General features: G+C 35.9%; 1 protein-coding gene across 1 annotated transcript in view; it reads left to right on the forward strand.

Moving 5' to 3' along the window:
- LOC111167507 (uncharacterized) overlaps positions 1 to 12,122 on the forward strand; it is a 457,471-nt gene that overhangs the window by 178,856 nt on the left and 266,493 nt on the right. The window contains exon 4 of the mRNA XM_089904683.1: positions 11,343 to 11,525. The gene's annotated coding sequence lies outside the window, so the exon portion shown is untranslated. The remainder of the gene's footprint in view (positions 1 to 11,342; positions 11,526 to 12,122) is intronic.

Here is a 12,122-nt window from a genome sequence, read left to right on the forward strand (position 1 = left end):
TTTATCATTCACTTTTCTCAATTTTGTATATGTTGGAGATTTTTTATATCAATAGTATAAAATTTTAAAAGAACTAAAATAATTTTAAAGTAGATTTAAATTATTAATTACTTAATAAAGCAGGGAACCTGAACGATAACCAGTTAGAAAATAGTGTAAGAGGAGATTCCATTTATAATAGGAAGTCAAAACATTTTTTTAAACCTAAGCATAAACATAACAAGAAAGGGGCACAAAACCCTTATAGACTATAAAATATTCTTGAAAGACCTAATAGATCTGAGCATTTAGAAGGATATATCATCTTCATTGAAAGGAGAACACAACATAATAAAGATATCAGCTTTTCCAAAGTTGATTTATGTCAGTTTTCCCTAAGTTGATCTATGAATCTAATGAAATCCAAATAAAATACAATTTTCTATAGTTAGACAAGTTAGTTATAAAGTTTATCTAGGAAAAATATCTGGGAAAGACTTAAAAGTAAAAAAAAAAAAGAAATGGATAGTGAAAGGTTTAAAACACATTACAACACCTAAATAATTAAAATGATGTGGTATTAGCACATGAGCGGATATAATAGAACAAAAAAGAAATCCAGAAGCAGACCTAAACATATATGGAAATTTAGACTTTTAGAATAATGGATAGCTTTTCAAATCATCTTTTTAATATATTACTGGGACCACTGAAAGTATGAAAATATAACATTGGCTCAGTTTGTCACACCATTTCAAATGGATCAGAGATTTAATGTACCAAATAAAACTATTCAAGTAGTATAAGAAGCCATAGATGGATACCTTATTAGCTGTGTTGTTTTATCCCTTTGTTTCATTTCTTGGAGTGGAGAGAATTTCCCATGGTAAATGCTTTGATGTGCCACCTAGATCCTCTTCAGGGATAAAGAGCTTATTACCCTAGTGTTGGGAGTCCTTTTGATCCACACCTGTTAGTCCCAAGGAGTCTGTTATGGACTGAATGCTTGTGTTCCTTCTATGATTCGTATGTTGAATCCCTAACCTCCAAGATTATGGTTTTAGGAGATTGAGGCTCTGGGAAATACTTAGGCTTAAATGAGGTCTTAAGAGTGGAGCCCCATAATGGTATTAGTGTCATTGTAAGAAGAGGAAGATAGACCAGAGCTCTCTCTCTGCATGCATACAAAGAGGTCATGTGGGTACAGAGAGATGGAAACCATCTGGAAGCCAGGTATAGGACTCTCACCAAGAACCAAGTCTGCTGGCACCTTGGTCTTGGATTTCTCAGCTTCCAGAGCTGTGAGAAACAACGGTTTGTTATTTAAGCCACCCCTTCTGTGGTATTTATTATAGCAGCCAGAGCTGACTAAGACAGATTCTTTAATAAAGTCCAGCACTATAGTTTCCATCTCAGAGTCAGCTTCCTGGGAAACCAAACCTGTGACATTTCCGATGATTAAAAATACAGAAGCAATAAAAGGAAAGACTGATAATTTGATTAGAAAGATAGAGATATAGATATATAGATAAATAGTTCATAAAGCTGTTGAACAGAAAAATAAAATACCACACGCAAACTACAAACTGGGAAAAATATGTTAAATAATATCATAAATTATATCTCTCACATTTAAAGAGTTTCTAAAAATTGAGTGGCAAAATATCAACAGTCTGATTTTTTTTAAAAAGAGCAAAAGATATTAGCAATAGTTCACAGAAAACGTAACACAAATGACCCTTACCTTGTAAAAAGTTCTCAATTTCAGTCATAGTAACAGAGATGTAATTAAAACTACACAAATACTGTTGCATACTTTTCATTTTACTTTGATTTTTTAATAAAGCCCAACAAAAGTAGAGCCACAAGGAGAGTGGAATTGAAGAGAGCCCACACTATGAAAAAGAATCCTAGAGGTTTCTTCCCTGCACGTATCCCTAGAGTAGTTCTCAGCACCCAGTAAAAATAATAATAATAATAATAATACAATAATAATAATAATTTTTAAATCCCTAAATATTTTCGAGGATGTCTCTCACAAACCACATTTTTGTGCAGCTTGGTAGAGTAGCTATTAAGTCTTAAGTCTTATGAGGCAAAAATTAATTCTCTGTGAAGAAGGAAAGCTTTTGGTCCTGGAATCCTTCTGATGTTAACTTGGCAACCAGCTCTTAGATGAGGAACTGCGTGTTACAAAATCTACATAAATCCATAGGATATGGAACAAACAATGCTATAAACTAGAGGAACACTATACAGGCAGTTATATCTGTGCAAGTATTCATCATATCTCTCCCCTGCTATGACCTAGGTGAGGAATCAGGGAATGCTGAACACCTTGAAAGATCAAGCTGAATTTAAGGATCACTATAATTCTCACATTTCCACTTTATCCTGTTGAGTTAAAACAAGTAGAATAATTTGTTCATATCATTGATTGTAGCTGATTTCTTACTACAAATCTGTATTCAGAAAGAAATCTATTAAATTATAAATGGTTTTTTAAATGTTTTTAACTGTCATATGAAGTCAAACTTTTCTCAAGTTTGCCTTTCTACTTTGGTATATCTTAGTTTCTTACCATAAACCTGTATTTGTTGATTTTATATGATTAGCGACTTATTTTCCCATAAATGACATACAGAATTTATGAATGAGGAGCTAGAAAATATAACAAAAAAAAAGATTGATCAATTTGGCTCTTAAAATCATATATAATAAGAGGACATCTTGTAGGCAGAATAAAACATTATGTTAGAGCAAGCAAATTTTATTCTAAACTTTCCAGAGGTATTTAGAAAATCAGATGTCCTAAAGAAAAAGTTCATGTCATTTTTAAAATTTGAGATTATAGTTTATGTTTTATAAATACTTTCGATAATAAAATGGTTTATAGGCATTTTAAGAATGATTATAGGAAAACTAACTCTGAAAGCTGGGATGCTTCCCTGCTGTTACAGCAAAGAAGAATTCAAGGATATTACTTGGAATGGAAGTCTAATGAAGTTTTGTCTGAAATGTACATTGAAATGTTCAAAACGTATCAGTTAATTTGGTTTTTTAATCTAAAGCTTGGTTATCCTTGTGGAAAAGAAGCTCAAAACCACTGGTTTTCATTCCTGATCTACCCTTTTGATCGTCGTACTGGTATTCTAAGACACTGGCATCATCACGACAACCTCAGAGGATAAACACTACTCTAGGCATACTGTTTAGAGTTTTCACTTGAATGAAGCACATATGCTATACTTGGCTTTCTGCTTTTCTATTTCAGAAAAGAACAAATCATAGAGAAAAGTCATACAGGCCTCAAAATTGTTAATACCCTATGAAACAAAATGTTCACTTCTAGGAATTGACCATGATAAAAAAAAAACTGGACGTGTGTATATATGTATATAATTATAACATATACTATAATAGTCATGCTTACATATTACCGTAGCACCATTTATAATGCAAAAAAGTGAAACAAACTAAATGTCCAATGAGAGGGGATTGTTAAATAATTTAGGATGACCCATATAATGGTATATAATGAAGTCATTGAGAAAAAAGGTATCAGTGTATATTTGGTGGTAAGAAAAGAAGTTGCTAATCAATGGGTATAAAGTTTCAGTTATGTAAGATGAATACATTCTAGAGCCCTGCTGTATAACATGGTGCCTGTAGTTAACATTACTGTACTGTACACTTAAAATTTTGTCAGGAGGGCAGATCTCATGTTAAGTGATTTTACCACAGTAAAAAATTTTTTAAAAGATCACAGTCGTGTAGTCTTAAAAAACAGGTTACAAATAATACCTACAGAATAACACTATGCTTTTGTCTTTGTGTGTGTATGTATGTATGTGTGTGTGTAATATATATATATCGATACATATATCTGAATTCTTGAAGGCTATACAACAAAATGGTAAAGGTTGCTGTAAACCCCATAAGGACAGGAAATTTTGAATATATTTCGTTTACTGCTGAACCTGCAGTGCCTAAAACACTGCCTGGCACATAGAACACATTCAGTAGGTATTTGCAGAATTAATGAAGAAATAAATGGCTATATCTAATCATTGAACTACAAATTATTTTTTTGTTTCTCCTTGTTTTCTAATTATGACATACTTTTGATTAATATTAATCTACAATAAAAGTTCCTCAATAAAAGTGTACTATTATTCATATTTCATTTTGGTAAAAATATCTTAGAGTTACTATTTTTTTTCAGGAGTCCCATAAGTGGTTAAATATGTGTATGTGTGTATTTATATATATCTCAGACAAAATCATAACTATTCCAAAATGTGTATGTCACAAAGTTTTTGGAAACATTTACTTTCTGAAAGATATATTACGTTCATGTTTATGCTGTTGATACTGTTGGCATTTAAGTTTTTGGAATGAACGTGTCTATTGGCAAATCACTGACGTTTTATTTTAAAAAGAAAGAAAAATCTTCGAGGCAAAAGTATGTTTACTCTTGCTATTGTTAAGTAATTTAAATCAATACTCCTTACTTAACAACTTCCCCAAGGCCCTTGATTTTATGTGGCATCTCAGAGATACAGCATGCACCATTACTCTTTAAACATCTAGTTTGATTGTGCTTTTAATTTTGCAGACTTTACACAGAGACCCAGATCTGTGGACAGAGCAAATGAACTACAAATCCTATGCTTTCTACTTTGTCACTCTAACTGCTTGGTAAATTAGGTTCAGGTTTGGAAAGGGTAATGTCATTGCCAAAGTTCTTTAATCCTGAAGTGTAACATGGGTGGAATGCAAATATTTTCAATGCACAATAACAGGGTTTGTCTCCTTTATTTCTGAAGTTATGTCCATGTTAACAATGCTCTGTTCTAAAGAAGTTGTGAGACATTGTAAACCCTTCTGCCTATAACTGTCATTTAGAATTCTCCATCGAAGGGAGAGATGCCAGATTTTGGGTCCTCAGGTTTACTTGAATTTTCCAATAGCCAACACTATCATTGAACTTGGATTATTAAATATAAAGGGGAATTTTAAATATTAGCAAAGTCTATTTTAAATCCTCCTCAAACCCATGTATTTTAATAACTGAAGTGCCAAAAGCACTTTATTAACTGGGGGCATGGTTAAAGAATGCAATTCTGCAGTAAGGCTTCAGGATGTATGAGAGTTAGGGAGTTTTAAGACATGAACCATTTACTTTAATGCTCAGGTACAGACTTGGAAAGCAGACTCTCATCAAACTCTGAATTTAGAACTTACCAAGAAAGTAAATATGTAAATTCCTGAGTTCACTCATGGGAAGAAATTTCAAAAAATGATCCAGGAAACTACGATGAAAGAAAAATTAATGAAGGAAAATTGTGTCTGATCACTGAAGCATGGATATAGAATGAAACCATGCATAGATTAGGTGCTCAAGAAAGAGACTCATGACTGTATAAAAATTCAGAGGAAATTCATAAAGGTTTAGGGATAGAGTGTTCCTCAGAGTAATATCATCTTTTTAAAGTTGGGTTTATTGAGGTATAATTCATATAGAGTAAAACTCATCCTTTTTTAGATAAACAGTTCAGTGAGTTTTGACAAACATATTCATTGTGTAACCACCACCACGTTCCGGGTATGGAATATTTTCATCACTCCTAAGAAGTTCTCTTATCTTCTTTTGTACTCAGTTCCCTCCTCCCACCTGCAGCCTGAGGCAACCACTGATCTGATTTCTGTCTTCATATCTTCACCTTTACCAAAATGTCATATAACTGGAATCATAGTTATATAGCCTTTTGTGTTTTCACTTAGTAGAGTGCTTTTGACATGCACCCATGTTGTTGCATGTATCAGTAGTTCATTCCTTTTTATTGCTATTATTCCATTGCGTGAATGTATCCATTCATTGACTGATAGACTTTTGAATTGTTTCCAGTATTTTGCGGTTATGAATAAAACTGTTGTAGACACTTGCGTACAAATCTTTGTGTAGACACATATTTTCACCTTTCTGGGTAAATACCTAGTAGTAAGAAACTGCCAATCTGTTTTCTAAAGTAGTTGTACCATTTTGCGTTCCTGTTAGCAAAGTATGAGAGTTCCAGTTGCTCCACATCTAGAAAATTCTAGTTGCTCCACATTTCCATCAGCACTTGGCATTGACAGGTTTTGTTGGGTTGTTTTGTTTTGTATGAATTTTAGCCATTCTAATAGGACTGTAATGGTATCACATTGTGGTTGTGTTTTTCATTTCCCTAATGACTAATGTTGCATATGCTTATTTCTTATCCATATCTCTTCTTCCATGAAATGTTTATTCAAATTTTCGGACATTTTAAATCATTATTTATTTTCTTATTATTGAGTTGAGAGAGTTCTTTATATATTCTAGATATGTCTTTTGTCAGATAGGTGTTTGCAAATATTTTCTCCCAATCTATTTAATTCTTTCAGAGAATTAAGAAATGGCTTTCAAAGAACAGATATTTTTAATTTTATGATGTTCAATTGATCAATTTTAATTTTGTTTTGTTATTTTTATATTTTATATAACAGATCTTTGCCTAACTCAAAGGCAGAAAAATGTCTTCTATGTTTTCATGTGGAAGTTTCATACTGAAGTGTTACAAGTTAATTTTTGTATATTGTATGAGAAAAGAGCTGAGGTTCCTCTTTCTCTCTCTTTGCTTCCTTCTTCCTCCCTCCCTCCCTCTCCTCCTTCCTTCCTTCCTTCTTTCCTTTCTTTCTCTCTTTGTCTTACAAATGTCCAATTATTCCTACGCCATTCATCCATTTGTTGAAAATGCTATCACTTATCCATTGAATTACCTTTGTATCTTTGTCAAAAATCAATTTATCATATATGTGTAGGTCTGTTTCTGTACTCTGTTTATTTGTTTGTCTAACATTACAACAATACTGCAAGTCTTAGCTACTGTAACTTGACAGTAAATCTTGAAATCAGATAGCATAAATCATCCAACTTTTTTCCTCTTTTACAAAGTTGTTTGTGCTCTTCTGATTACTCGATTTCTCCATACATCATTTTTAAATTGTAAAATTCATATAATGTGTAGGCTGTAGAAATTCACAGACTACTAAGAGCAATACAAACAATGGCAAATGTATTTGTGTGTACAAACTAAAATCCTTTGCAACCCAGTAAACCAATTAAAAGGGTATAGGAGAGGGGCTTCCCTGGTGGCGCAGTGGTTGAGAGTCCGCCTGCCGATGCAGGGGACACGGGTTCGTGCCCCGGTCCGTGAAGATCCCACGTGCCGCGGAGCGGCTGGGCCCGTGAGCCATGGCCGCTGAGCCTGCGCGTCCGGAGCCTGTGCTCCGCAAAGGGAGAGGCCACAACAGTGAGAGGCCCGCATACCGCAAAAAAAAAAAAAAGGGGGGGTATAGGAGAGAAAATTTAGGGAGCTATAAATCAAAGAATATATGTACAGAAATGTAACAGAGAACCTCAGGGACCACAACTACCATCATGGATTCCAAATTGAATTGAAATATGTTTACTGGCAAATTAATCTCTTAACCTGCATTATATTTTGTTAAATATTTCTGAGAAATAGCTTTCTGTACAGTTTGGGGAAAAGGAATTTCCAGATGCATAGTCACTAACAATGTTGGATGTACTTTCCTCCCTATCTTGTCTTCTTGTTTCTATTTTTGTTTGTTTGTTTCTATTTTTAATGAAAGTACATGTACACATTCCAAAATATGTTTGAAATTTTCAAAGTATTAGATATTTTGTAACTTCTCATGATTTGTGAGCAATAGAACGGTCACTTGATGCTTGCTTGATAAAAGAATTGTCACTTTGTACTATGATCTAGGTCATTGGCCAGCAAATCAGGACCCACGGGCCTAATTCTAGCCTGTGCCCGCTTTTGTAATTAAAGTTTTATTGGGATACAGCCATGCTAATTTGTTTATGTATTATCTTTGGCTGCTTTCATGCCACAGGGGCAGAGCTGAGTAATTGCGATGGAGACCACATGGCCCACAGAGCCTAAAATATTTACTCTCTGGCCCTTTACTGAAATGAATTTTTAGAGAAGCTTCAGGGTTAAGTAAGGGAAAGAAGATTGAAGAACTATTCTGGGAAAAAATGAGGGTGTCTGGGTATCATTTACCTAGGACAGACATAAAGGATGGAAAAGTCTTTGGGGTCAAGTTCTAGAGAGTTTTGAACCCAAGATTAAGGAACACAATTCTATTATTAAGGCAATGAACACAGACAAAGTTTCTGAGAGGAGAAGTAACATAATCAAATGTGTGGCTATAAAAGCAGTAACTTCTGAAATACAGACAAGGAAGTAAAAAATATGCTTTACCATTATCTTGATGCGTTATTATGGAGCCAGCGGGAATTTTAAAGATATTTTTGAGATGGAATTGACAGAATATAATGGCTCATTGGTTGTGAGGGTAAGAAAGGTGATGCTAATTTTGATGTTTGAGATTGGCAATCCCTTTAACTGGAACTAGGGGACTTTTGGATATGCTGTTGAGTTGAGATACTTGTGAGAATTCTACATGAAAGTGTCCATTATGTAGTTGGAAGTAGGAATGCGGAGCTCAGCCAAAATAATAGCTGTCCTATTAGTACCTTGGTACCTCTGTCTTAGCCCTGCATTTTGCTAGAGATTGATGAAAGCCACAGTGATAAGTTTAGCATTAATAACAAAATGAGAAAGTAATTTAAATGTGCAATACTGATTCAAATATGGCAACAGGTTGACCATTGGCAGGTTTGTTACAACTGCACTAAAATAGGGAGTGAAAGGGAACATTGCCTTACATGTAACATTTCAGCTCCTAATACTAGTTATTATTCATTGTTCTGTTTTGAAGGAGATAAGCTCTAAATTCTTCATGGATAACAAGGTAAAGGCAAGTCATACATATATTCCTTAGATAATATAAAAGCCATATATGTGCTTTATTCCAGATTCAATCAGAGTTGCTGTCTTCCCTAGTAATGAACTGTAATTTTAAACTTTATCCTGTGGTTTGATTAAAGAGATATAAAGCTTCTATCCTCAGCTCATCAACTCTGTCTATTACTGATACTAAGAATTTCTGTATTATTTTTCTTGTAAAGACAATGGATTGTCCTTGACTGGTAGTTCTGTAAGGACCTTTTAGTCTAGTGATTTTTAGTAGCTAGCATAAATTCAGTGTCAAAAGTGCAAAGGATTTTAAGCTCCATGTAATGTTATTGTTAAAGTTTTAATTTGCATCAGTTTAATTCTCTTGTCAGTTGTCACACCCTGTTAAAGATGTGCTTCATCATATGCTGAAGGAGAAAATTAAGTCTGAGGTACAAAATCATGTGACTTCTTGGGAAAGGCTATCCATGGGTCCAAATTCAGCCATTTTGAGCTCATTGATCCTTAATTTTTCTCTCTCTTAGGAATCCAGAGTAACATTCTCTGGGCATCAGAGATTTGTAAGTGGTGTCAAAATTTTACAGTCCTCTTGAGAAAGCATAAATAACACTATTTTTATTTTTTTATTTTTATAAATTTATGTATTTATTTCTGGCTGCGTTGGGTCTTCGTTGCTGTGCACGGGCTTTCTCTAGTTGCGGTGAGTGGGGCTACACTTCATTGCGGTGCGCAAGCTTCTCATTGCGGTGGCCTCTTGCTGCAGAGCACAGGCTCTACGCGCGTGGGCTTCAGTAGTTGTGGCACGCGGGCTCAGTAGTTGTGGCTCACGGGCTCTAGAGCGCAGGCTCAGTAGTTGTGGCGCACAGGCTTAGTTGCTCCACGGCATGTGGGCCAGGGCTCGAACCCGTGTCCCCTGCATTGGCAGGCAGATTCTTAACCACTGCGCCACCAGGGAAGCCCTAAATAACACTATTTTTAATGATGAGATGTTTCTTTCTCTTCTTCTTGCTATTGTCCTTGTGGCGCAAGTTTCCATTATGTTCATTTGCATTAGCCTTTCCACCCTTACACAATAATCCCTTAAAACCTAAATCAGATAGGTCATGACACTCTTGAGATTCAATGGCTCTCACTTATCCCAGAGTCAGAGTACTTAAAAGGGCCTACAAGGCCCTACATGATCTAGATTTTCATTTCCTGTCTGACTCCATCATCTACTTTTCTCACCTTCTCTCATTCTAACATAGTTACACTGACTCAGTATCCATTGAAAATACCTCTGAGCCTTTGCACTTGTTTCATCACACTACCTAGAGCATTTTACTCCCAACTATTTATATTATTTACATGCATTGCTTCTCTTCCTTCCATACATTACTCAAATGTCATCTTCTCCCTGACAGTTTTCTTGAACACACATAAAAAAACTGCACCTCCCTCTCCTCGGCACTTCCTGTTTCTCTTTGTTTCTTTGTTTTCCTTTTAAGCCCTTATCACTGTCTTACATAGTGTGTGTTTTACCTATGTGTCTTTATATTATCTGCCTCTTCCCAATTCGAATGCAAGCTCCATGAAGACAGAGATTTTTGTCTATCTTAACTTCTTTTAAAATTAATTAATTAATTTATTTATTTTTGGCTGATTTGGGTCTTTGTTGCTGCGCGCAGGCTTTCTCTAGTTTCGGCGAGCGGGGGCTACTCTTCGTTGTGGTGTGCAGGCTTCTCATTGCGGTGGTTTCTCTTGTTGTAGAACACGGGCTCTAGGCGTGTGGGCTTCAGTAGTTGAGGCTCACGGGCTCTAGAGCACAGGCTCAGTAGTTGTGGCGCAGGGGCTTAGTTGCTCTGCGGCATGTGGGATCTTCCCGGACCAGGGCTCAAACCCATGTCCCCTGCATTGGCAGGAGGATTCTTAACCACTGCACCACCAGGGAAGCCCCTATTTTAACTTCTAAATCCATACGACAAAACAGGCCCTAATACAAAGTTAGATCTCAATAAATATTCGCCAAATGAATAAATTAATTTGAATCTGGTGTGTCTGTTTTAGTGTATACAACTTTTTCTTTCCTCTGCCCTTTCTCCCTCTTTTATCCCTTCCTTTCTTCCCAAGTGGGGCTATAGAACAATAGGACCTATCCTTTGCCAAGGTTCCCAGAAACTCTCAGAGATAAACCAAATGGAAAGACAACTGTGTTGATGATGCTGGAGGGAATATGGGAATGCCTATCCTGGCCTTGCAGGTGTCTGGTTTTAGAAAGATGGAGGCTATGGGTTTTCTTAAATTAAGGTATTGTCTTTCTTTGTGGGAAGGGTGCATAAAAAGCCAAGCTACTACTTGTATACAAGGGGAAGGGTATCCATGACCTATCCATGTCTTGACCATTTTCTTCCCAATGCCTTGCACAAAGCCCGAAACTTATCAGGTAGTACTCAGAAAACTTGGTAAAAGAAAGAAGGCTAAGACTACTCATCCTTTGTATTCCCACAGACCTACCCATCCCGTAGGCAAGAGGTCTTCCTCACCTGAAACAAGCAGAATAGGAGTGGTTGGTGGCCATGTTCAAAGTCCATCCTTGACATTTACTTCCACGATGCAAGTATTCAAGTTGTACCGCTTCCTGTGAGAACGTAAAATGGCAGCTCTCTGTGGAGGCCTACCGGGGTGCCAAAGGTAAGGAAGTAAAACAAGCTGTCTTTGAAGTTTTAACAATTCTTTGAATGTCAAGTATGGTGACCTCAGACGGTACGTAGAATGTAATGAGGTCTATCACCGTGGGAGCTAATTAGATATGCCAGGCCGTGTAACTTGTATTTCATAAACCAGAAACTTTTAATGGGCCTTTTTACTTCCTTTGGGTGTTCCTTCCTTCTTTTCCACTACAGGTTGTTGCCCAAATATCTCTGGCCATTGCTAATTATCTGTTTGCCTCAGGCAAGACAGGATCTGACTGTCAGTCCAAGAGGAGCCTTGGGCAAAATAATTCACAACTATATTTAGCAGAAATTATTCTATCATCAGTTATCGCTGCAATAACACTTTGCATCATCACAGTTGCCTTGGTGCTTTTAAGATTTTTCATTGCTTGCAGCTGTTTGATCCCATCCTTCCCTTTGGATGTTGAACTGTTACCCTTTGGGAGTCCCATGGGTCTGTAATTATTCTTAGCTAGCCCAGGGAATCAATACTCCAATATTTTCCAAGATTATGTAATTAAAAATGTATTAGTCTGAATTAGGGAACATCTCATCTGCCCTCAACTTTTAGAAA

Source organism: Delphinapterus leucas, chromosome X, assembly GCF_059928025.1.
Source record: "Delphinapterus leucas isolate spDelLeu-1000000601 "Yukka" chromosome X, BTC_Dleu_Yukka2, whole genome shotgun sequence".
In the NCBI taxonomy this organism is placed as follows: Eukaryota; Metazoa; Chordata; class Mammalia; order Artiodactyla; family Monodontidae; genus Delphinapterus; species Delphinapterus leucas.